Source organism: Cariama cristata, unplaced genomic scaffold (genome assembly GCF_000690535.1).
Source record: "Cariama cristata isolate BGI_N322 unplaced genomic scaffold, ASM69053v1 scaffold13271, whole genome shotgun sequence".
Lineage (NCBI taxonomy): Eukaryota > Metazoa > Chordata > Aves > Cariamiformes > Cariamidae > Cariama > Cariama cristata.
In genome coordinates this window covers 52,909-79,170 of record NW_009597658.1, presented here as the reverse complement: position 1 = coordinate 79,170, position 26,262 = coordinate 52,909, and the positions used below count along the sequence as shown (strand labels likewise).

Sequence of the window (26,262 nt, the reverse complement as noted above, 5' to 3'; positions counted from 1 at the left end):
TCTTTCTGTTAAAGTTATAATTACAACTACAATGTACGTAGAAGTGGGAGGGAGGGATTTAAGGAAGATTGAGCCAGGCTTTTGTCAAAGGTGTATGGGGGAAGGATAAAGAGGCAAGGACAAGGTCCCTATCTGCAGTTGAGAATCTTCCAATGAGGAGAAAAAAGTCGGAATGAAAATGGTTAAACAAAGAAGTTGTTGAATCTCTGTGCTTGGAGATTTTCGTAACTTACCAGGATGAATCCTTGGACAACCAGATCTAAATTTGAGGCTAGCCCTGCTTTGAGTGGGGGTTTGGACTAGAGACCTGCAGAGGTCCCTTCTAGCTGTGTCATTCTGTGATTCTAACCACACTTATCCTGTAACAACTTGAAAGTTTGTCCATAAATGGTTGAAATGTAAAATGTTTTTTTACACAAGGATAGTTTTCTGGCTGTGGGTAGGATGAATAACAGTAATGATGAATTTGGTTTCAGGTATATTAGCTTTTCTATAAAGTATGCCTTTTGTCACAATACTCTTAAGCATAGACCCGTGTGTGTATTTTTAGATAGTGATAGATGTACAAATCCTATAAATAAAAATATACAAACTGTATTTATAACCTTTTTGTTAATGATCCTGGCTTATTAACTTCCAGACTTTATGTATAATTAAAACTTACTGCCAGATAGCATTAAATGCACATTTGGAAGAAATTAAGTTATAATTTAACAAAGGTTTTCCCTGCCAATAAAAGGGAAAAATTCATTATACGAATAATCACTGCTCCTTTGTACAAAACAGTTGCTGCTTCTTTACTAATGTTTTCTGTTTCTGAAACCCCAAATATCTTGAAAATATTTGTGATAAGAATATTTCACAACAGAGAAATCTAAGTTGTATGTGTTTTATTGTATATAGCATTGTAATTCTGAATTGGTTATGGTTTTTAAATGCAGACAACTTTGAGAGCTTTTTTGTTTGGTGGGTTTTTTTTTTACTGTGTGGTCAAGCCAATTTTTTGCTTCTGATACTTTAAAAAAAACCTCTTCATCAGGAGAGCTCAAGTTACTGGATTCATTATGTGTCAGTAAGACTGTTGCTTGACCTATGGCCATGGTGTAGAGGTGGTGTCTCTTCCATGACAGCTGATTAGAGGTCAACTTTTTGGAGTAAGTTCTGCAACTATTTGTTAGCTCAGGAGTATGAAATTCTGCTTCCATTCCTACATCTAGATTGAGGAGCTTTAGAAGCAAATGCATGTGGTAGACTCAGAGTTTTGAAACTTTGAAGTGTTTAAAGAGCCCAGGATTTTATTTCCATCTCTCTTTGAAGTGACCTCTTTGGCATCAGCTAATTTATTAGTAAACTGTCTCATACTTGACTGTCTCTTAATCTGTCAGTCCTGGTGTTGTTCAGTAATTATACTATGAAGTACATAGAACCTATATAGAGTCAATGAAATAGATGAAACTTGAATGAATGGAATGTAGGGGTTTCTATGTCACTGCTCCTTTCTCATACTGATTAGGTTTTGTCAGTGAACATTTCCTTTACCTTGGCTCTGAGTTGGGAGCCTCATTCAGCTCCAGTTGCCATCTGGAATTGTATTTGTCTCCAGAAGGGTTGTCATCTCCTAGTTTTTGTTTTAAATAAGATTTAAACTTCAAACAGTTGTGCATGAATAACATAACATCATTAAGAGGTTTTAAAAAGAGGGATATGAGGGTGAGAGAGAAAAAAGAGAATTCTGGAAATCTTGAAAGAAGCTTTTTTTTTCTGTAAACTTTAACAGAAGAAAAAAATGTGAGGATAGAAAAAAATAGTTTAAATGTAAACCAAAAATTAAACTAGAAATTCTGGAAGAATTTTTGCAGCAATATTCATTGACATATTGGAGAGAATGAGTAAGTAATCCTAGATCTGAATAACTTAAATGTATATTTATTTGTTGAGATTAATGGAAGAAAGGAAACACTGATTCAGGAAGCCTGACTGGTGGCTGAGAAGTAAAGGACCAATAAATAAGTTCAGAGCTCTGAGGTATCCACACTGTAAGTAAATGTGGATTCTCTGTAGGAAGACATGTGGAGAAGAAATCCTAAGAATACAGCTCTTATTAATTTCTCAACTTCTGTTACTTTATGAGGAAAGCTTGAAAAAATATGCTGAAAACTGAGAGATATAAACTAAAAAAGTTTGTTTCAACTGTTTAAAAGTTGATGAGAAATAATGGCATGTTAAAGAAAAGCATCCTTGGAAGCCTGACTGCAATGAAATACAACAGAGTAGAATGGCTGGAAATGAACAAATGTCCTCAAGTCTCTCGATTGCTTTTTTTTTTTTAAAAAAAGTTCATTTCTGAGTGGGAAGAGTATATTATTAAGGAGTGTAGTAGGACAATTGGAGAACAATTAATAAAATGATTGGAATAAAAGGGAAGAATTTAAGAAGCAACTAAAATAGTCATTGAATTGTTTGTTTCAAATACTGTGCTGCTTTAAGGGTCAGAAAAGCAACACTATGTTGAAACAAAAATACCCAAAGCCAAAATGGGTGGAGAAACTTACTGTATATAATATGTTTAAAAAGGAAGAATGAAACTGTCATATGCTTGCTTACATGGTGTATGGTGATCATCACTTGTTACACATGCTCATGTATTTTTGATACTTCTTTCATATCTGTAACGATAGTGAGGTCTACTCAAGAAAGACTATCTGTCTGTTCCTGAAAAAGATAAACCAGCTTTTTTTTTTAAAAAAAAAAAAAGAGGGGGGGAAGTCTTAGAAATACTGTATTTGTCATGTGTGAGAAATTTGAGCTGATAATCACAGAAAGAAGCAATAGGAGAGAGCTCTGAATTATGAAGAAAACTGGGAATAAAATCAAGCTTAGATCACGGGATTTGAAACTAAAATTTAAAGCAGCATCAACTGTAATGGAAATGAAGATTTTAGAAGTTTACAAAGAATTAACCAGAATTGCAGTCAAACTATGAAGAGTAGAATTAGATTTTTTTTTCTTTTTTTTTTTCCTATCGTGTTCACAGAAAGCAAAGTTCTGAAGTACAGCCTTAAAGGAAGAATATGGCAGGTAAGGTACTAAAGGGAGTCTTGGTATTTTTTCAATATTGTCTTGCAGCAGAGCAGAAGTAGAGCATGTGACATGCTGCGGAAGCTGGAGATGGTTGGAGAGCATTCTGAGAATCAAAAAGCTGAACGTTGACTGTCCAAAGTGGGCGTTATGTGGACAGGGTATCTCAGCAGGGTCAGAAAAAGAAAAAGGTCTGGACATATCAGGGACAAGAGAAAAGACTTTTTTTTGGTGGAAATGCTTCTAATGTACGATGGTCAAAACATACGTTAGAGGGAAAGCTTGGTAAAAGGAAAGGAAGGAGCAAATGAAAAATTATTCTGTTGCAAAAGAAATACAGAAGACTGTTGGATTAAAAATTGAGAGGATGGAAGATAAATGATAAAGGGGCAGAAACCTGGAAATATCACACTCTTACTTTTCAAAAGTGTGTTATGTAAGTGTTTTTATAAGTACAATGACATTTTTAAAAAATACCTGAAGATAGTGAAAGGGAGTACCAACAGCAACATAAAAGTAATGAAGGGCAGTACTAAAGCCAGTGACATAGGATGTTTATGTTCAAGTTCTCTGGGATATTAAAGTTGTTTGAACATATACAGATCTTGGAAAGAGTTTTCAAAATTATTTAGGCTTGGCCTGACTCATGTTAGGAATTAAGGGGGGGCTGGAGTGGGGAAGTGATTGATGTGTTCCAGAAATGGCAGTAACAGGCATAAAAATGGAAAAGATAAAATAAATGAGATTATAGTTTAGTCATTCTTTAATGAATTTAAATTAACAGCAAATTATGTCTTGGAAATACTAGTTCATGTTAGGAGAGTAATAGTGACAGAAAGAAGTGGAGAAGGTGGAGACAGAAAAACGTGTTAGGGAAAAGACAATACCGTTTGAGAGGATAGGATGTAAGTAATCTGGAAAGAGAGAAACACTGTAAAAATCCAAATGTTGCTCTGATTCTGCAACCATCGGTGTCCTGTCCTTGTTTCTTCCTTACCAATCTGCTTTTCCTTGTCCATACTGATCTTTCTCGGGTGTAAATTTGTTCTTCTGGAAGAGATGACCAACCAGAACAGCTTGAGTACTTCTAAGGCCTTAAGGAAAACTCTTATTGAAATAAATATCTTTCTGTTTAAGACTTTAGTACTGAGTGGAAAAATAGAGACAGACTGTAAATAATGGGGAGAGGGGAAGAGGAATAATGATAAAGGGCTTTCCTGAGTGCAGTACAGTACAGAAAACAGTTGGAATTCAGATTATCGGTAAAAATGCAGGTAATGCACTTCTAGATGTGCTATGTTACTATTAGACACAGTTGTTGGGGTTTTTTTTTCTTCACACAGCAGTAGGGAGTGTTAATAACTTTGCTGGATCAAGCTTTAATTAATCAGGCCTCATTCTCTGAAAACTGCTTAATAGTACTTTGGAAAATGAGGACTAGAGATGATGAACTGAATTGTAATCATTTAGTTTCTGGAATAGAAACAAAAGTTTAACTTTCCTGTTTGCTTTAGTGATCTTGGCATTAGAATTATCCTGTTATACTATCTTTCAGTTTTGCTTTGTTTAAAGTTGAAGTTATGATGCATACTTAAGAACAATGAGGAGAGTGAGGGTATCAAATAGAAACTGCAGTGTGCTGCTCTGACCTTTACTTGTCTCATTAAATTTTGGCTTTATATCTAATATGGTATGTGACATCTTGCTTTAATCGGAGCTCTTGCAATCCCTCCAAATGATTGGATCCATTATATTAAATCTATAAAATATGCATACGTGTAACCGCATGCAGTTCATAAATAATGTACTGTTTTAGAGTTCTGCCAACAAACTAAATTCAGATTTGTGAAAATAGTATTTTACTACTACTCAGCTTCCTTCTGTAGTTTTAGTTAAGACTGTGCCTGTCTAACAACAGACATTGATCTGGAAGGAAAAAAAAAATCTGAATCTTTTAATACAGTTCGTGACTTTAAAGTATCTGAAACATATAGCTTACATGTGCAGACAGGGCGACTATTGCTGACCAGACCATATTTGCATGAATTTTATCACTGTTTGTTTTGACTTTGGAGTGCTGAGGTTAGAACTGTAAGAACTGGTCTTTGAAGTTTTATCTAACTCAAGTGCTGGATTTCAAGTCTAACTTGATAGAATTTTATAACTTGGATTTTAAACAACGCAACCTTGGCAACAAACAGCACATTTTGATTTTTGTTTTTCTGGAAATGTATATAAAGAATGTCTCATTCTTCATCCTCAGAATGGGTGCTCTTGGTTTATGCTCAATTTCTTAATAGCTTATTTTCATGCTAACAATTCTGATGTTGCTGTGGCTCTAACTTAGCAGTTAGAGAATGCTGTATCTTATTGTTTATTCATCCTCAGAAGAATTGTGAAATGCTCATTACACAGATTTTATTACTAGTGATGCCATGTGAACTTGGAAGAACGTAGTTTGACACATTTCAAGTTGAATTTGTAGAACTGGCAGATAAGGGGGAAACGTGTTACAATTCTTGGGAAGCTTTCAGATAGACACTCTTGGGACTTCACAACAATGTTTTTATAATACACACCTCAGAAAATTGTAATGACTCCCGTTTTTTTTTCTCCACACTACCTCTTGCTATCTAATCATACACTTTTGGGTTTTTGTGGTTGTGCAACATTTTGCAAAAAGCCTACATACTGTTGTTACATACTTTAAAGAAGCTTGGTTTTAAACGACAGTATGTGTTTATTTACTCTTAAAGTGTTGATTGGAATGACTTTTAAATGAGGGAAAGCAGTAAAAGAGAATAATATGATGCTAAATTATGTTGAGCATTTGAGTCCTGCTGTCTTCTGTACATCAGGGAAATATGACACTTTCCCAGTACCAGCCTATATTTCAAGGGCTTGTAACTTCATCCCAATTTTTATTCTTCAGTGATGGTTAACTTGATCTGCTAATCTAAAGTGATTGTGCTTTTTTAGCATTCTAATAAACTGACAAGTTTGAGAATTTAATTTTGAAAAATGAACAGATTCATACTTGTTTATAAAAAAAGATATGTACTGAAAGTTTAGATGTGTGTTAAATTTTTACTATTGATTTTGTGAGTAATTAGCCAAACTTTGGATTTGTATTAAACACGTGTCTACTGGGTCATGTCATAATTAGTCCAAAAATAGTCTGTAAATTAAAAATTTATCTATGAAAAATACTTGAAGGTGGAACTGCGTTTTTAAAGAATATAAGCTGTAATCTTGTAAATATGTAACTAGCTTCATTGCAACTGGTTCCATGCTTTTGAAATTAAGTTTGTATGTATTTACGAAGTAGTACCCTTGGCAAAGCGTTACCTGTTGTATGTAATCTACAAAGTCTGTCACACTAACTCTTCAGTGTTCAGTCATTTAGTGATTTCCTCCTAGCTTTCCTATAATTCTATATAGGTGTGCATATAACTAATGAATTTATTCTTTTCTTCACTTGCGAAGATTTCTGGATTACTTCTATACAATTGATTAAACTGAGGCATAGCAGGAAGAAAGGTTTGGCTCAGGAGCAGGCCTCAAAATGTGTTCAGTGTGCATAACTGGGAGAGAGGTATTGGAAAAGTTATCAGGGTGGTCACCCTAAGCATATTCTCAATTTTTTGAAGTTGATGCAACTTTGCAGACCCTATCATTGTGTTATGGAATCCATCATGCCATCAACTAGAAATGTTCTCTGTTCTGCTTATTGTGTGCTTAAATTCACTTATACCACAAATATGTTTCTCCAAAAACTATTTCTGGAATAGTGCACCCAGAAAGTGCAGGCAAGTCCCCTGAATTTCTCCCCACTTTTTTCCTCCTACTTAGTGAAGCAGGGAACATTTAGCTCTGTACCTTTCTGTTGACCGAAAGGAAATAGGTCATTTTTTTTCCAAGAGAGGTAGGCTCTGTGCTTTCTGAACCATTTGGGTCAGAATGTTAAATTCCTCAGAGTTAGTTTTGGCCTTATGCTTGGTATTCCTTCAGCAGCTTCATTACATCCCCCTACTCAGATGGGCTTGGTGGCCCCAGCAAACATATGTTTCCAATATTTTCAATACTTCAATCCAGCTTTCAAGAGAAAGTATGAAAAAAAACTTTCTAAACCATTTTCTGTTTGGTATGGTTTAATAAACTTAGGGGTATAGCCTCATCTTCTCTGCCAGGAAACAATCCTAAGGCACGTGTTTCCTTCTGTGCCAGCTCTGGTGTTTCTGCTGTGCCGCACCAGCGTAGCATTCCACCAGCGTGGTCTTCTGTCAGCAACGGTGCTGGCACCCTGTCCTGTCCTGCAAGTGCACATACCTGTTTCTCAAACCTATTTGACATAAGATAAAACAGAGAAGGAGTTAGGACTTATAGCTAAATTTTTCTCATTTATACCTTGCTAAAGTTTATATGCTACCAGCCAGTAAACTGAATCTATTAAACACCTATCCCCAGTGCTGTGGCCAGTCCTAATGAGTGAGACTTGTACTTGGCAGAGGAATAACAAAACATGCCTCAGTGCTGACAAAAATAGTCGTTTAAGTTTGTCTCTCTGGAAATGTAACAATGATTATTCCCACTACTGCAAAGATGATGTCCCATTCATAGTGTCACGGTAGATGGTGTCATGTGCCAGTGACATCAATTTCCTAAGTGATTTATTCTTTCAAGTGCACTCTATCATTCATGTGCATTTCCAAGTTAGCCTGTGTCAAACACCACAGATGTCCGTGCTTCTGACAGAACAGACAGCCTTTCCTCTTCAGAATTATACATGCAGCTTGGGAAACTGGTGTAAAGCCTAAGCTGATTGGTACAGATTTCAGAGAAATTCTTTAATATTTGAGCTGCCTAGATTTTTTTTGAAAGCCTTTAGAGAAGATTGCTAGACCTTTTACTATGCTGTACCTAAGATCAATTTCAAAGCCTTATTCAGAGCTACCTGAACAGTTCAAAAAAAAAGCAACAAAACCAGTTTATCATTATGGCAAACTGCAAAATTCTAAGCAAATTTCCCCCAGGTTACAAAGCTGGGTACTTCTCAAGCTTTTTTTGTGCTTGTAAAGGAAGCCCATATGTTGTTTCTATGCTTATGGGTCAGATCTTGAAAGTAACTGATGCAGCAGTGTGCTGGAGGACCTAACTTTTCAAGGTTACTGACAGCGAGGCTTTATTCTGCAAACTGGTGCTGGTTGCATACCAGGAATAACTGCGTACAACTCTCTGTGTATATTCATAGGCCAGGGAATATAGTTTCAACAAATACCAGGATGGTCAGAAAATGAAGCTCCAAAGACCCTGTGGCATTTTTTCAGATTCTGCAATGCCAGGTCCCTAAGTTTGTCCTCTTGAAAATGAGGCAGTTCCAGTTACACCATCGTCAGTCTACAACAGACTTTGTTATGAGACAGATGGTAACGGTTAGGCATTGCAAGACAAATGGCCTTATGTGCCTCACTTTGGCATGGAATTGAGTGGCTGGCTGCTGGTCACGTGGACTTGCTTGTTAGATGCACCAGAACTATATCCACTTATTTCTTCAAGTCTTGTCCCTGGCCAGCAGCATCAATAGGACTGTGGCAGGAATGTCCTTGAAATACGTTGTATCCGAAATCACTTTAGAAAAACAGTCAAAAGAGTTGTACAATCACATTCCCTCTAAATTCATTCAGATAGAACCTTCAAACTCTTTCCTTTTCAAAGTGCTTGGGTGAGCTTCAGAGTGCATATGCAGCCTCAGTTCATCCTTCCAAAACTGTAATTTATTTAAATGATTAAAAACTGTTTCCATATTCCAGAGTAATCAAACATCAGTCACCCACATGGAATCACAAGGCACTATACAAATGGTAACAGTTGGCTCTTCCTGGGAGTGCAATTCAGCTGCCTGCTGCTTGACTGGGCTTCTATGCCTGTTGAGCTATGTTAGCACCATGTTTTGCAGCTGTAAAAATTTGTTGTTTTTTTCTTCAAAAGCAACAGAGGAATTTCGACTCCGTCCCTTGTCCAGCTGAGTGAGTGGGCTCAAACTTTGTTTTTTGGTTTTGTTTTCCCCTGAACCAATGCCACCTCTAATTTGTAAGCCATGATATATATGAGAATGAGATTAATTCACACATTCCCTAGTTTATGCTTATCCTGAAAATAAAGATGTTTCTAGGTAACACAATAGCTTGTGCAGGTTGGGATTTATCCTGAAGAAATAAACAGCTGGAAGTATCAGTAAGCCACATTTAGGGGACCTGGTTCCAAGGGTGTCATGCTGTGAACCCTCCAACCTTTTTGTACCCAGAGTGACAGTGGGACTTTCTCGGAACCTTTCGCTCCATGAGGCTGTCCATGCAGTGGTGGGCTGATGGCACTCTAATAGTTGACTGACGTTTACTTGACTTGTTCACATTAGTTGCTGCTGGAAGGAGAACAACTGCTTGATTTGGCAATCTCAGAAGAGAGGGTAAATCTCTGTGCTTCGCTGATATTAATTTGGCATGCCACTGAAGTCTTGGGAGATAGGGAACTGTTCTATCCTTAGCAGCTCAATAAGTTACATAACTACATCTTTAGCAATTAATTAATGTTAAGTGATGTGATACAGTGGGGAGTTAATTGCCCTGGAAATCTGAAATGCCAAGTTACAGGGGTTTCTTGCACATCTCTAAAATACTTCCTGTTGAAAGTGTACTTTTTTTTTATTTCCCCTGAACAAGGACACTGAACATCTTGCTGTTAGCTAAGAACTCTCTGCACATTTTATAATATACTGTTCCTGGAGACCTAGTGCTTTCCTCAGAAAGTTTAAATACAGTAGTATCACTTTCTTGCACATTTATTAGATATATTCACAGTCTGTTGCCTAAAACCATTCTTTTCTCTCTTTCAGTAACTTGTGCACAGTCTAAGTGCATGTATGTCTGATTTTACACTTTTGGGTTCTTAATTTGACTTGCTGCTAACTTGCATTGTAGCCATATAGTAAATTAGTATACCTTTCTCTTTCTTATGTATATGATGGAGATAATAGTGGTTTATCAGACTAGAAATTTAATATAGGAATTTACCTAATCTTTTTAAGAATGCCAAGGGATAAGGACTGGTAATTGGATTGGTTCATCAGGAGGTACAGTAGCGCCTTTTTTTTTTTTAAGGAACCTGAGCATGATTTCAAAGGAATATGTAGCATTGCCTTGCCAATCACATCTGCAGACTGTGTTTCACTGGCCTTTGAAGTGACTAGCATTATGCGCTATTCTGTTTAAAGAAAGGATATGGGATAATGCAATGAACTCACAATAGGGCAGTCTTATCCTAGGACTACTCTCAGTAGTTGACTTACACTCTGACCCATTAGAGTGACCTGTAGGTATTCTTATTATTGGCATATAAGTCTAGTATTTTTTAAAACAGAACTTTCTAAAGATTGACCTCATTGATATGCATTGGATTTCACAGTTTAATTATTCTTGCTGCAAAATAGTATTTGGATGGATTTGGCCTGTTATCTTAAGCAACCGTAGGAAAATATTTACCAGAATATTTACCCCATATTACTGTGGTTCTGTTCAAAATAGTCACAAGACCTTAAAGGGAAAATACGCCTCTTGTATAATCTGAATTTGTTAAAGCACAAACACATATGCAGCAGCTCCACTTAGTTCCTTGTTATGTTGTACCTAGTAAAGCCCTGAAAGATGATGGTTTTGTATTCACTTAAAATACTGTGCTTGCGTTCTGCTTTTAACTCTGAGATGTTTTTCACTTGTGAGTGAAGGAAGCGTCCTAGATGCATAATAGCTAGGTTCTGCATACTTTCCCTAGCTATTCACAGTATCTACCTTAGACTCTTGCCCATCCTCACACATGGCACACTATCGGCACTAACTGAACAACGTTTGAAGTATTTTTGCATTTCTTTTTCCCAAATTACTATGACTTTGCCCTAGGAAACAAAATAAGTCAACTTACTTCTACCCACAGTTTTCTATTTTCCATTTTTCTAATTTCTCTGATTTACTAAGACATCTTTAGGAGTTAGATGTGGACATTTTAGAATTGAATAGTATTTACTAGTAAAAGATATACTTCACATTACGTACTAATCTGTGTAAGAAGAGTTAAGTTTAGATATCCTAGTAAAGTGAAATGACTGCACCCAATTATCCTGTTTCTTCATGACGTTACAGTCTGACAAATAAATGAATGAATTCAAGAAAATTATTTACTCTTGTTCTGTCAAGAGTAGCATTAGTGAGTTGAGATATATTTGTAAACTCTCAGAACACAAATCTATCTTTCACTGTCATTATAGTGGTACAAATGTGCTGTAGGATAAATTAAGCTGGTTAGTTTGTCTTCTAAAATTACAACCTGAAATTACAGTGATCTCATTCTTAGTAAAATAAATAAAAGGATTTTTTTTTTAAAGACAACTTTCCATAGCTCACTTGGACTCTGAGATGCGCTGGGATTTTCTGCCTTTTCATGCATCTTACACGGAAGAAATTGTGCGTGACTGTAGATTAATTCCATAGTCTGCAGTAGATGATTATTAAACAAAGAAGGAAACCTGTTCACATAAATGTTTAATGTTATTATTCATTGCTGAAGTTTTAAAAATACTTTGTGTATAAATCAAGACTACAGTGGGTGTGATTGATCAAGAAAGCTAACTTTTGTGTGACCTCAGCAGTTCTCACCGATGATCTCAAGATGGGTCAGCTTATTCTGTAAGACCTGCTGAATTGCTGCAACCTGCAGGCCGAAATACTAAGAGACAATAGGTGCTGGTTTATTTTAATTTACCAAGCTGTCAGCTGTGGTAGCTCAGTAGATATGTCATGAGCAACTGAATTGTTCCTGCAGTGAGGACAAGAGTTCCTGGGAAAGGGATAGGTAGTCTGCTGGTTAAATACCACTAAGATTTCCTGTGGAAGCCTGTTCCTGCTTATAGGTCAGACCTCTGCGCCTAAATGAGAGGCAGAAAATCAGCTCTTCCTCTCTAGAGGGTACACATTACAGAAATCTGCCTGGGTCGTTATCAGTGGTGTCGAGCTATGTCTGTAAGGGCCTCTGATCTATTGTGGGAGGGAATTTGATCTCAGATTGTTACATCTTCAATTTATGTATGTAGCTAATGATAATTGCAAGGCAGTCCAAAATTCAGCATTGGTCTAATTACAGTAACTGAAGAATTTGGATGCCCAAATTAATTTTACTAATGGTTGTTACACGTGAAATGCAGATATCTTGATAACATGGTGATATGTATTACCTTTAAAAATTCCTGTGAAAAGTTCCTAAATACTGCTGCTTATAACAAAACAATCCCCCCCTTTTTTTAATAAATGAGATAAAATGGTAATGCATCTGATTAACCAAATCTAGAAGTTTAGGGATTGCCTATTTAAGTCACTGTGAAGTTTTTTTCAAGTATTATTTTCAAAACTTGGTTGGATTGAAATATTCAAAATGCAAAGAAGTTAGCACTGCAAGAATACATTTGTTACAGTTATACCTTAACACTAAACTGAATTATTATATCATGAATTGAATTTTTTAAACAGTTATGTTCTTTACAATACATTAAAAAAATCTGTTTCTCAAAATTGTTTTGGAATTTTATTGTATCTTCTCTTATCTAGTGTTAGTTGCCCATAGGAGACAGGTCTTTGTGATGTTTTGGAGTCATGGAAGTGAAAGCCTGCATCTCAGAAAGGACAACTTTACATTCTGTTTCCTTTTCAGAAGGAACCAGTTCCAGAGTGCAAAAGGAAGTAGGACTCGTTCTTTTGAAGGAGTCCTAATATTTAAAAGTGAGGAAGAGCACATCTACCAAAGGCGAAGGAATGATTCCAGATAATTAGTCTCAAATAAGCATTTGTCTGAGTATTTGCATATTTAGTTACATTGTTTCTTCAGAACCATTTTTAATGAAAAAAATTCTGGTTTATTTTTTAATTTTGTTACAAGCTAGTCTAAGACTCTCTAAACTGGGCAATTTATCAAGTTTTGCAATTGCTATTGATGAAGAGATACCTACTTTTCAAATGTTTTGCAATAGCCCCGTAAGAAACTGCATTCCTTGTTTTTCCACTAAACATGCTTTAGGACCCAGAGCACGATCTAGCATGGGATCGTGCCCCTGGCAAAATAAGGGCAAATTGGCAGCAATGAAAGGAAAATTTTCTCTTTCTGCTACCCTATTTCTAGTATGGATGGATAATGGCTTTAGGTATGACAAATATATTTTTTTCAGAAGAACTAACATGATTTTAAAAAATTGTAGCAATGACAGTTTTTAAATTTACATACATAATGTAAATTTGAGCTTTATGGTGGGAATGCTGCTGTGAAGTAGACCAAGTGTGATTTTCTGTGACAATCTAACTGTGCTAGAATTTTAGATTAGATGATTCAAAGCTGCTCTGCTAAAAATAAAGCAGGTTTCTGTTTTAAAATCTGAGCTGTGCACATACAGAATATATATGCAAATAAAAAAAGTGAGCTTCTGCGTGTGACAGATTTTTGATGGTGTTTTATTGAACTCTGACATAGAGTTCAAAGATTTAAAGGTCCTGAGAAATAAGGTACTTAAAAGGTAACTGTGACCCGGTCGTATGAAGCTACCTATCCAAGAGACCCCTATGTCAATAGCTCTAATATTTTTTACAAATAAACTGGGTGCAGCATTGATGAGGCATCACAGGCTTGACATCCAGGTTTCCTTTTCTTCAATATTGTGGGCAAGTTAAATTTTAGAATCAATTTAAAGGTTAATAATTAAATTCCAAAGCAGCTTCACTTACAAAATGGAGAATGGCATGGTATGCTTTATTAAAAATACTGAGGTATAGTAGTTGAGTATGTTCCAAATCAAGCAAGCAAGAACTTGTATCAGATTATTTTTTAATTGCAACATGATGGAGTGAGGTCGCATTTTGGGTTCTCACTTTTCCTTTTAGATCTTCTCATTTTCCCATCCATTCTTTGAAACATATTGATGAACTATTTTGTGAGTTTCAATTATTCTTTCACCTTTTCCAGAAGATATAGGAGGAGGGGGAGAATTTTACCATCATCTGATCTGCCTTCCTTTCAGAGTTTACTCATTTTACTAGCATTATGAGAAGTGCTGAGTCTTTAGCATGTTTTTAGACAACTGAAAGCAGGGTTTTGACTACCAAAAAATAAATCTTCTGTTCAACCAAACACACAAAAACTTCATTTCTATCTCGTACTCTGAACTGCTGTCTGACCACTGAAGTCGAACTTCTCTTTCATGATGTGTCTGCCTTAACAAGGAATAACCTCTTCTACTTTCCACAATCCGCTTCCTTGCCTTTTTTTCTGAGCATGTGAAAGATGCCAAATGTTCCCAGTTCTAAAGCTATGATTCAAAACTGTATGGGTGAGGCAGATTAAATAAAGTTTAAAATTAAATCTGACCCTGTTCCGTTCTTTACAGGGCTTTTTTAAAGGGTTTTGCTTGCTAGTTTGGGAACTTCAAATGGCTTCTGACACTAGACAAACTGTCATTTCCTATTCATCCCCGGATCTCTGTGAGTGTTTGCTTTGGATTGTTCTCTAATACAAACTCACTGTACCTGTGAAGAGTCTGTAGTCTTCCCTTGTTCTCCAGCTTGCTTGTTGATTTTCCTTTCTCTTTTCCTGGTTCTGAACTTAAGAAGGGAACCTCCCTTTTTCCAAGGGAGCCAGTCCAGGTTATTGTCAGGGAAGCAGAAGTACCACTCTTCTTCTAACAGAAGGACCCAGAGTGCAGTGACAGGATGTCATCCACTAGAAGCTTTCCTTTTTACTTTGACAGTCTACTTAGGGAAGAACTGATGGGTCTTTGAATAGTCCTTGGTATTTCATTAATACAGAATTTGTCAGGTGCTGCTTGCTCTGCCAAGTAGCATCACCCACTGTCCTTATGGAAAGAGTACCTTATAATTCATTCCAAAATGGTTGCTTTATTGCTTTGGTTTTGGAGTATGCTTGGGAGTGTTGTGGTAGGACATAAGGTCCAGCCTGTCCTATAGGATCATGCTTGAATTATAGACATGAGCATCTCTTTTAAGGAGATCAGCAGTGCCACTTTTTTGGTAACATACAATTACAAAATATAATCTAAGTGTAAAGGAAAATTTAGAAGAAAAGCACTTGATGCTTCTGTATCTTTCTCTTTGTATGATAGCTTTTCACATAAGGAGTTTGTTTCAGAAACAGATTGAAGGACAATTCAAAAAAATGCCCATCTTCTGCCATTGCTGTGGATCTATTTCACTTGGCCCTTCCGTTAGGTTGACTTTGCATGCGGGTAAGCATTCATTTTAACAGAGCTAATATTAGGGGTGCATTCAGAGGAGTAATGAAAGAAGAGATGAAGACAGCCTTTCCATAGTCATGTTTGTTATTTGTTTGACTCACAGCTCAGGGATCAAAACGTTGTTGCTACTGTCAGTAGCAGTGATACCAAACTAAGTTTGGTAACTATATATTATGGGAATTGACATCTTTGTTGCATAAGCTGTCTTGTATGGAGTCTTTCAGACCTGTGTTTTCTTCTCCGTGGTAGGTAGAATTCACATGAAATCCCAGGGGGTTATCAAATGTTTCCAGTATACAGACATGAAATAATTGTTTGTTACCTTTAAGTCAGTGGAGGGAGCATCATCTAAAAGCTTCTGAGAAATCTGAGCATAAATGAAAAGCAATATATTGGGACTGAACTTAGTCTGTGTAGAAGTGATACCAATGGAAAGATGAAACCTTTGCTAGACATTAGTGCATAAAATACTGCACTTTATTAAAAATGATGTGCGGCTTATGATCATCTTCAGTCTAGGAGAGAGTTTTTAAAAGTTGCTTTTTTATTGACTACAAGTCTGTGCTATTATTCTGACAGTTCTTACATTTGAGACTTGCATGCTTGTTTACTCTAACAATCATGTACCTGGAAAATACTTGAGGCTTAAAATAACACTATCTGATCCAGAATATAGCAATTTAAGGTTGAGCTGAAAGCTTCAGTTACAAACTACAGTTGCTTTCCATTACATACTGAAACTGGCTCCAGAGCGTGGTACTAAATATCAAAGCTCACTGGACTACCTAGGGGACTGTGTCTCCTTTAGCAGTAAAGATCTCTCTCACAATGTCTGTCCTCTTCAGAAACAGGGGAGCTATTAAAAATAACAGCTGCAAAATCTGGAAACAAACAGTCACATTTGGAGATAGAAGAAAGTAATTTAAAGGTATGAACTCTAACTTACACATCCTAACAGAGGACAAATGAGTCAAGTCAATGTAAGGCAATATATTTTATGAGCATTTTCTATAATTTCTGAATGTGGCTTAGGTTTTTTTCCTGATGATCAGCCCACAGAAATTTTCTTCCAAGGGAATGGTGACAATAAATCCAGGATGGATCAAAGAATGTATGATTTGCATTGATCACTTATCTATGGTATATGCATACAAACTTACATGTGGCCACAAATACTTGAATTGGAAAGAGAGATTATTTTCATGTACAGCACTCTACGGAAGGGGAACTCTGAGTTACCAAATTGGCACAGGTCTTCAGGATCAAAAGTAGTTGCCTGCCTTGCTTTGGCCTGTGGCCTTTGTTCAAAAATGTATCAGAAATAAGAATGAGACAAATACTTTCTGATTCTCTCTCCTTTCCTATCCTATTGCAGTGTATCAGTACCTGATGGAAATTACTGCCACTAAGAGCACTGAGTGGCAGTGCATAGATAGTCTTCATTGACAAAGGCGCACTTTAGAATCTTTCTTTTCTAAATCACAGTGGCATCTTTTGGCCTGAATTTGTACATTGAAGTATATTGTATGAAACAGTTAATGACTACCTTAATTGTTAAGTCAAATATTTTAACTTCATTTCAATGAAATATATTTCTCTGAAGTTCTAGGGGTATCTAAAAGGACTAGATAACCAGATGCTATGCGTTAGAAACTTTTGGTGCAAAACCCTCAGTGGTGGTGACTTCAGCTAACCTAAAGTTATTCTGAAGCACATGTATGTGTATATAACTATTAGCATGATTACTGCTACTAGTTATGCTCAGGTTTTAATTTGCTGGAAGGAAATATGTTAAAAAGTATTGGATGAAAAAAGCGGCAGTGTGCTCTTTTGTTTTCACAGATAGTGATCGAATAGGAGGAAACAGTATGCAAAAATGGTAACCCATTATTATTATACGTTTGTGTTTATTTGCTTCAACTCTTATCATGCTGTTTTGAATTCCAGACTTTTATGTTCTTACTCTTCCATTTTCATGATTGTTGATGACTTTTCAGTATAACTATTTATGATAGTGGCTAGTTCATTTCTTGTTTTCCGTGGAGTGAAATAGCTACGGATTTAAGTGTAAAGCAAGACAAGCATAGTAAAGAGTTCACATAAGACTGTGAAACACAACTGAGGGGAAAAATAATTTTTTTTTTTTTTTTTTCAATATTTAGCTCTACAGTTGGGCTGCAAGGTAAAAATAGTTGTTCCAGGGGAAGTAGATCGTCTTTGGTAGAATGCTGTCAGACAGTTGTATTTTACCTACTTTCTCTTTGATAATTTTTGGTCTTGTTCTATACATGTGTGTCAGTGAATAAAGTTGCCTGTGCACCCATCAATTTCTGATCAAGGTGATGGTGGGAGGGGAAGTGCGAGAACAGAAAAGTGAGATTTTACTGTAGAAATAACCTCTCTTTCAAACACTTCCAATAACTTCTTAGAGAGAAATAAAAAGATTTACAATTGGAATTGGTCCAATCACTGCAGAATTTCTCAAAAATGTGCCCAGGCTTGGCATTCTCCTTACTGAAGCAGACATAACACTGTCAACTGACATAATTCATGATACTAGGGCATAATTATTTAATCATAGTAGTAGCTTAACTTATGTGTACTCATAGGTTAAGGTTTATTAGATAATGGTGCAAAACAGTTGCATGTTTTTATTTAAATCTATTGCTATCTTCACTTTGAAGACTGTTGATGTTTCTTTAATAGGAAATACAATAAAACACCTTGAGAATACATATAACATTTTCATTGTGGACCTACTTGCTGTCCTCAGTCTGGTGTGTTTTGTCTAGGTGGTATAACAGTTTCACATCTGTGATTGATCTTGTACATGGCATTTGGTGCATTACCTAAACACTACGCAATTAAGGTGAGACTTCTGGCTAGGATACCTTTGCTTTCCTTGGTAAATTCAGGCCTTTGATGCCTGTTCCACCTTGGTGGTTTTGTATCATTTTCTTTGTGTGTGTAAGTTGAAAACTTAATCTTCTGTATGACAAAATCATTTAGAGATCTATTAAACCTCTAATTTAAAAGCGGTGTTATTTTGGAGATTATATGGGTAAGCTGGATTTGAAACAATGCTTTTAAATTACAGCAAGCCAGCATCTGCAGAAACTCTTAAATTTCCACTGGGACCAATATAATAAAAAAGGAAAATTATTTTTCAGGATGCAAAGAATTTTACTATGTCAATACTTTACGTGATTGTTTCTATCTGAATAGAAAGTTACTGGTTTACAAATATGTGTTATAAGATTAGTTATGCATCTGCTTTCAAGTCTTCCCTTGTTCCTGTGAATTTCAGGAAGTATCACCTCATTCTTCACAAAAACATTGTTTTGAGGTTGTACTTCAGATAAAGATCCATAAACTGTAAAACCCCATGTCAAAATACAAGCCACCTTGATCGTATTCTGATTTAATTTCATTACTCCAGTCTTTCATGAAGGAAGTAATGAGTCCTAGTCAGCAGATGCTACATTTCTGCTAGTAATGTAAATTAACATGATGGTCAGGACAAGCTTTTTCAGTTTTGAGGCTTTAGGGTTTTTTTTTTTTTAATAAGAGTTGAACCAGCATGGATAAAACTGAAATGCAGGATAGATGAGTATTTAAATATCTCATTCTGAAAATGAACTGGAACATAGAATTTTAGATATAGTCTCCTAATAGCAATAAAATTTGAATTTAGGTTTACTTCAAAAGCCCTTTTTAGGCATTTTTAAGTAGCATTTTATGTATTTCAATCTTGTTAATTTTGGCATTACAAGAATGGAACTTCAAAGTTGGGAACCGCAAACTGACGAATGCAGGGTTTGATTCTTCAGAGACTTGTTTTCCTGTTGCTCTTCCCTCTGTATTTCTCAGAGTTTTCTATCAATATAAAACATAGTACTTCCTGACATGAGTGTAAGAATCATAAATGTATTCAGACTTTGAAGTACCTACTGTTGCTATTTACTAGAGGAAGATTGGTATCTCTATGGATTTGAGGAAGAAAATATAGAGAAGCTGCTTCTTTTCCTCTGTCATAAAATTAAGTTTCACTGATATTTTGTGACTCTTGACACTCTCAGCTATGCCTTTATCAGCAAATACTTCTTCCTTCCTATGAAATGCTTAAAGACTAAAAGAGCCAACTTTCTCAAGAGCTTTTGCCAACTGAGCCAAATTTGACAGGGTAACAAAGAAATTGATACAAGTATAAGCAATGGTCAATCCCAGGAATACTGAAGTAGTCCATGTAGTCACTGGGTTACAGAAAACCTGTATTCAGAATGTGCTTTGCCATTTCTCAGCACCCTAGTTAGGTGATCTGCAACAAAACTCTTGAGTGTGCTCAGGTCTGTCTCTGTGACAAGAAAATGCGTTTTCATCATGAGCAATCTTCCCCGGCAGAAGTCTTGTCAAATGAAGGTACGTTTCTGCACTATACCTTGGTTTCAGGGAGACAGTACTTTTTTAATGAGAAATCTTAAATAAAATTCCCAGTATACTGCATTCATGATCCACTTCCCTCTCCCATTTAAAAACAAGTGAGAAGAAAGGGTTCCTTAACAACGGCAAGCAATAAACAATGGATATTGGCATGATGTGGAACTTGAATTAACTTCTAACGGTAGCAGAGTGCCAAAAACTTGTCTGGACTCAAGACTGAGGTGCATAGTGAAGCACGGTATAGTAATGTAAGTGGAAACATACATAATTCGTACTGTAATTTAATATAAATCTAGAAGAGAGACTCTCTAAGCAAGGGGATATAAAAATTTCACTTTCATTAACAGTATTATTTTGCAATATTTTCTTCTTTTCAATACTTAAAAGATATCTTTACTGAAATGAATAAAGCTCTAAAGCAGTGTTCTGTGATTATCTTTAAAAATGTGTTAAAGTTATGTTTGTACTTAAGGCAGATTAGTTATACTTAATTCAGATTAGTCCAAACTCATTTTGCAAGTGTGTAAACTGAATTGCAGTAGACTTGCCTGGATTAGGAAAAGTTGTGTTATGATTCTGGTTTGCATTCTTTATATCAAAAGAAATTACAGAAGCATCTGAGTATATGCTATTAACTGGTTTTGAAGTGATATGCACTGTTTAGAATATTTAAGTAACTAATGAATCCATTTATAATAATTTTTTCATATTTTGTTAGAGTATGTAAAATGAAGCCTGATAAAAGGGGTAGGCTTTTGTATTGGAATCAGAGATTTTATCATGCTTTTTGGAACTTGCCTGCTACAAAAAGGATGTTTTAAATTAAAAGTGGTGTTTGTGGTTGCTTGAAAGTCCCCAGAAAAAACTATTTGGATGTTAACAGAAATTGGATTCTGTTGGTATTTTCCATTTCATGCATGCTAAGTCAAAAGTGTAATACCTAAATATGCTACAGGGGATTATTAAACTTATACAGCTATTTTCTAGCTGAAACTTGAAATTGTCTTCTAGCTTTCTTACTATAATATAGTGCTTAAAAATGTGTACAATTTAACAGAAGTTAAAATTGTAGATGGTTTCCAACCTTAAAAATAGTTCCCATTTGATTGCAAATTCCATTGCAATTAGAAAAGACCATAACAATTTTTAGTTTTATTTAAGACATAGAAGAATAGATCTGATTTCCAAAAGTGCTGTGTATCAGCAACTCTAAAGTATTTTAAATTCTAGCCAGAAGCATAACATAATTGATATTTATATTATCGGATACAGCAGCATTTGCAGTGCTGTCATTTAGCTTGTAATTTTCTCCTTGCCTGTAAAACTGTCTTATTTATTATTTGCACTTTATTCTTAATCAGTTTTGCTAATGTAGTAAAAACATTGAAATGTTATTATATGATTAGCAATTTTCCACTATATTAATCCAGCATTACATTATACTGTGTGGTGACAATAATGATTTCTAATGTGGTAATGAGAGAGAGTTATTAACGTGTCCCAACGTTTAATAGTTTCTTAATTGCAAGACGGAAAAATGTTTTAAGTTACCGTAACCAGCTCTATTAGTGGCAAGAATTGCTAAATGGTGGGATCTAGGCCGTAAAAATGTAAAGATATACTTCAAATGGAACGCTATCTCTATCACCTTGAAGCTGTTTTGGTTTTGTGCTTGTTTTCAGGAATTATGTAGTTATTAATAGGATGTTTTCCCCATATATTAAACTCAATATTAATATTGACAAATAGAGGAAGACTTCCGGATTTAATGCATGTTTACCAGTGTGTATTAAATGGGTATGCAGTACACTTTTCCATGAGGAAGGCAACAAGTCTGTGGTATCCAGCTGGGAAAATGATTTTAAAATCATTAAGTTATCATAGTCATGACATAGTATACTAAGGTAGCCACAGTACAAACTAAGAGCTGCATCTTAACAGAAATACGGACTCTGCTTTAATGATTCATAACCAGCATAAAACAAGTAAATACATGTAATAAATGATATATCAAACTCAATGTATTGAGTGGACTCTTATATTCAGTAAATCATTTAAGAAGTATGAAGGTGCTTGAAAAATTGGAAGTTAGAAGTCCAAATGGAGCTTCTGGCCTTCTTTGTGTGTATGTGCGTGTGTGGAGGGGACTGTTTTTTCTGTGTTCCTGTGTTTATGTGTGTGTATAAAAATGTTACAAATAAATTGGTTTGAAGTGCTTTTTAATTAGCCTATGCAAACTATTGAGAGTTCCCTTTCTTTTTATTTAAAACATTTAAAGTTTCACAAAAATACATTTCCCATTTCATTTTAACAGTTTTAAAGATAACGTGAAAAATTGTTTGGAAAGAGTTAAAAAAAAAGGACAAAATAATTATAGTCAGTGGGGGAAACAAGTGTATTTTCAGATCTAGAAGTATTATAACCATGTGTAAGATAATGATACAATGCGTACTGGAAAGTATGTTGACAGAAAATTTTATTACAACAGAGGCATGTTAAGGTTCAGATGGAAAAAGACACTGTAGAGGTAGAAAAAATAGCCCTATAAATAGTATTATCATCAATAATCCAGCTAGTACAGTGAAATTCAGCATTTGACCGAAGCTGAATGTGACATTACTTGTAGAAATTAAATTTCCTGAGAGTCTCTCCAGTGCAGTGGTTTTGATATTAGAACAGCAGCAAAGTCACACTAAAAAATACTTCTTTTTAAAAAAAAGTATAGTTTATGTATTTCCAGTGTTCTACTTGTAGCACGTAAGTGAAAAATGGTTTAAATCTGAAACTTCATATTTCTTACCAATATTAATCAGGCACCATACAGATAAAAGTACGACAAATACGGTTTTGGGAGAAAATAACATACTAATCTGTTTTTTGAGATTCAAATATCAATTTTCTGAATAGTATACAAATCCAGTTGCTAACAGATTAAAATGCTGTGCATTGATTTAAGTTTTAAGATTATTTACTTCTCATGAAATGTAGATATTGATGATTTGTGTAGCTATTTTGAAAGACTTTTTGTATTGAGAAAATTGTTCTTGAATTGAAATGGATATGCTACACTTTTAATATTCAAAATGTCAGAGGGTGAGATCTTTGTGTTACTTAACATCCCAGTTTTAAACCATAGGAGTATTGGATTGCTTTCAGAGCTATACTTATGGGAGGCATGGTTCCGAGTCCATCGCAATTCCACTGAATTTATAAAAACTTCATTGCACATTCCCCAATGTCTCAAGAGCTTACCTGGAACAGGCGAAGACTCTCTGCTGCCACTCAGTCTTGCAAGAGTTATTCTGAACACGATGCAATTGGAAAAAATCATGAAACTGATCTAAACTTTGCAGGAGGCTGTTTAGATTCCAGCTTTTCTCCACTACCTTGGACTCTCATTAAACTCTGCTTATTTCTATTTGCATAGTCTTACAGTGTAATATTAATGAACTGATACTACATTTCTTCCATTGTGTGTTCTCAAGTTTAGAAAAAATAATAGTTTTCTGGCATTGATCTCTTTAAGTTTTCATGCTAAAATAACTTCTGCTTCTGTTATTTTTGCCTTTTGATTTGGAATATTGCTTTCTAAAATATCTTAGGTTAAAAAAGATTGATGAATTTATTACTGTCAGCCTTATTTCTGCATTCTTAGGTCTAAATTGTCCAGCAGGAAATGCGTGCAGTTTTTCTCTTACCCTTTTCAAATCAACAATTTAGTTTATGAGGTAGTGTTAATGACATATTAAAGAAATTTATTCTAAAGGTTCCACCAGAGTGACTTGCATTTTATTACCCAATAAAAACAGTGAGGCTTCTATCAGGATTCTTACAACTGAGGATTTTGCATAATATAACTGTCACTTGAAGCCAGTATTTATGAACATGAGGGCAGTCCTGTGATAAGTAAAGGATGAGCTTTCACTAATTTTGCATCTGCTACAATTAAGAGATAGATTTAGATTCACTTTATGTAACGTGTTGTAAAACAGATTCTATGAATGAAACTGAAATGTTTAGCCTGCTTTTATTCCATGTTTAAATAGCATAAGGAAATGGCATTTTCAACGCACATCCCTCTAAGTATGTATATCGTTCTCAGTAGTTAATTTCAATGCACTTCTTTGTCTCAGTGATTTGCTTCTAGCAAAAGTATTGTGTTCTGTTCAATTATTCTGTGTAAAACTCAGTCAAAACTTGCTCACATTTCAAGTTTTCTTCTCAAAAACAAACAGCAATAGACTATAAAAACATTGCAAATGCCAGCATTGCGTTCATCAGTTGTGCATAAACTAGTTTTTAATCCCCAGATGGTTACATTTCTACCAGCCTGCCACTGCATTTTATCAGAAGAACAAATACAAATTGTTCATACCTGCTTCAGTCTTTTTTTTTTAAAGAGGTACAGTGCAGTTGCACATTGAAGGAATTATTTCAGGTTATGGTTGAAATTCTGTGGTGAGGTTAGACAATCTTGAATCATAGACCAAAAAATGTGTTTTCCTCTCAAGTAAATGAGGGATAGTACTGTTATAGTGGCACCTCTAAGCCCCTTCTTATAATGTCTACTTTCTATTATCTATAATCTGCGTTACTGAAAATCCTATTAAAATAGCACTCCCAACTTTTCCTCAAGTTTTGTGTTATTTCGGGATCTACTTTAGGTGAAAAGGCTTAAAGCAACAGCACTAATGAGATTTGATGTTTAGATGCTGTACTGAGTATTATGATGTTGCAAAAGTTGAGAGCATTACTCTATTTATAGTCTCATGTTTCAATAATGCAGATCTGTTCCTGCTTTACAGCTTTATTTTGCCCATCTATATAGTTAAATATGCATCTTAGGGTGTTGAATTCCTAGTTGCAAAATCAGAAGCTCTTATAGAAACAGATGACCTATCACTAACAGAAAAAATGCTTATGAAGGTGCACTGTAAAAACATTAGTTGCCTAATCTTATGGGTCTGTGTTTGTCCCTTGCCACCCCTTTCCAGATATTCCTTTGGTCTGACAGATGAGCTATGGAATGCTCTTTGTATTTTAATTTATCTCTAAGATAACTATTGATGAATTTTTGTTGTTTCTCTTCATCCACATTGATTTTCCATTTTCAACCAAAAAATGTGCAATATTTTTCTTTTGGATATTAGGGGGAAAAGTTAATTTGTCTTGTGCAGTTCTATAAACAATTAACAAGAGGTATATTAACTAAGTTTTATAAATGTATACATAATTTTCACTTTAATTTTTGCCTTTTGTGTCGTAAGTGGCAACACGGCAGATTTTTGGATGATCCCGCAGCGTTCTTTTTCCTTTTTGATGGTCGGATTGTTCTGTGCTGTGATTTTGTTACATGTGGGTGGACACCTTTTCTCGGATTTCACAGACAAGAAATGAGGACGTTTAAAAATAGGTGTTTTTCCCCTTGTGTCAAAGAATGATGTTTGAAACTCAACATCTTAATGTATAGTTAAGAATACTTTATTAATTGTCTGAAAAATTTTCAGAAACTCTTACTCTCTTGTCTCTTTGGGAACCTAAACATTAGCTTGTAAATTAAATTGATTTGACTAGAAAAGAAGTATTATTTTCTGTTGCTTTTTTAATATTTCTTTTCTTTATTAATTATTTCAAGTGGTTTTCCTATTTGTCAAAAAACAAACCCCACCCAACAAACCCCAAACCAGCTTTTATTGAAGTATTTCTCAAACAACTGGACTGCTTCATCACTCAGACCTGCTTTGTTGGTTTGATGGTTCTACATTTACCTATGCTTTACATCTCTTCTATCTTGGAGTATTTTGGGTGTTTTCTTTAGGTGTGATCATGCATATTAACAAGTGGGCCATTTGCTCCCTCAAAGTTTTCTTTCTAGTATCTAACTCTTCAAGAAATCTTTGAATATATCCCTCCTTATGTAATTTATTAGAAAGTCTCTGATCATCTTCTCTATTCTTTGTGCTTGGATGCATTCTGAATAGATGCTGGAATAGGGAGTAGGTTTAAGTTTCTAAAGCTATAGAAGTATCTGGTGTGATTTTTCTCAACTGCAACATCTGCATCGAAATGATCCTAGCTTGTCTGAGTGCCTATTGCCTCACTCACCTGGCTCTTGATTTTGTTAATTTTATGATGCTGCCAGTGACAGAGGAATATCCCCAGCTGTCCTATTATGGGTTACTTTTAAACTTTCCCATATAGTTCTGTTCTGTGAATTAATCTGTGAGCTGTCTCAGGACCCTTAAGAGAACTATACTAAAATTGTCTTTTGACAAAGACTTCTTCAGTTTCCTACTTCATGTCATTTATTTCTGATTGTTTCTCTTCTGGTTTTTGTGTATTGCATTTGTGTTGTACTCTACACAGCTGGTGGTCATTTGTCATCTCATCTATATTGATCTCCTTGG

The 26,262-nt window shown here is 35.3% G+C and overlaps 1 protein-coding gene across 1 annotated transcript in view; it reads left to right on the top strand.

Moving 5' to 3' along the window:
* Positions 1-26,262, top strand: part of ADK (adenosine kinase) — a gene marked incomplete at both ends in the record, with an annotated part of 60,354 nt that overhangs the window by 282 nt on the left and 33,810 nt on the right. The window lies entirely within an intron of this gene.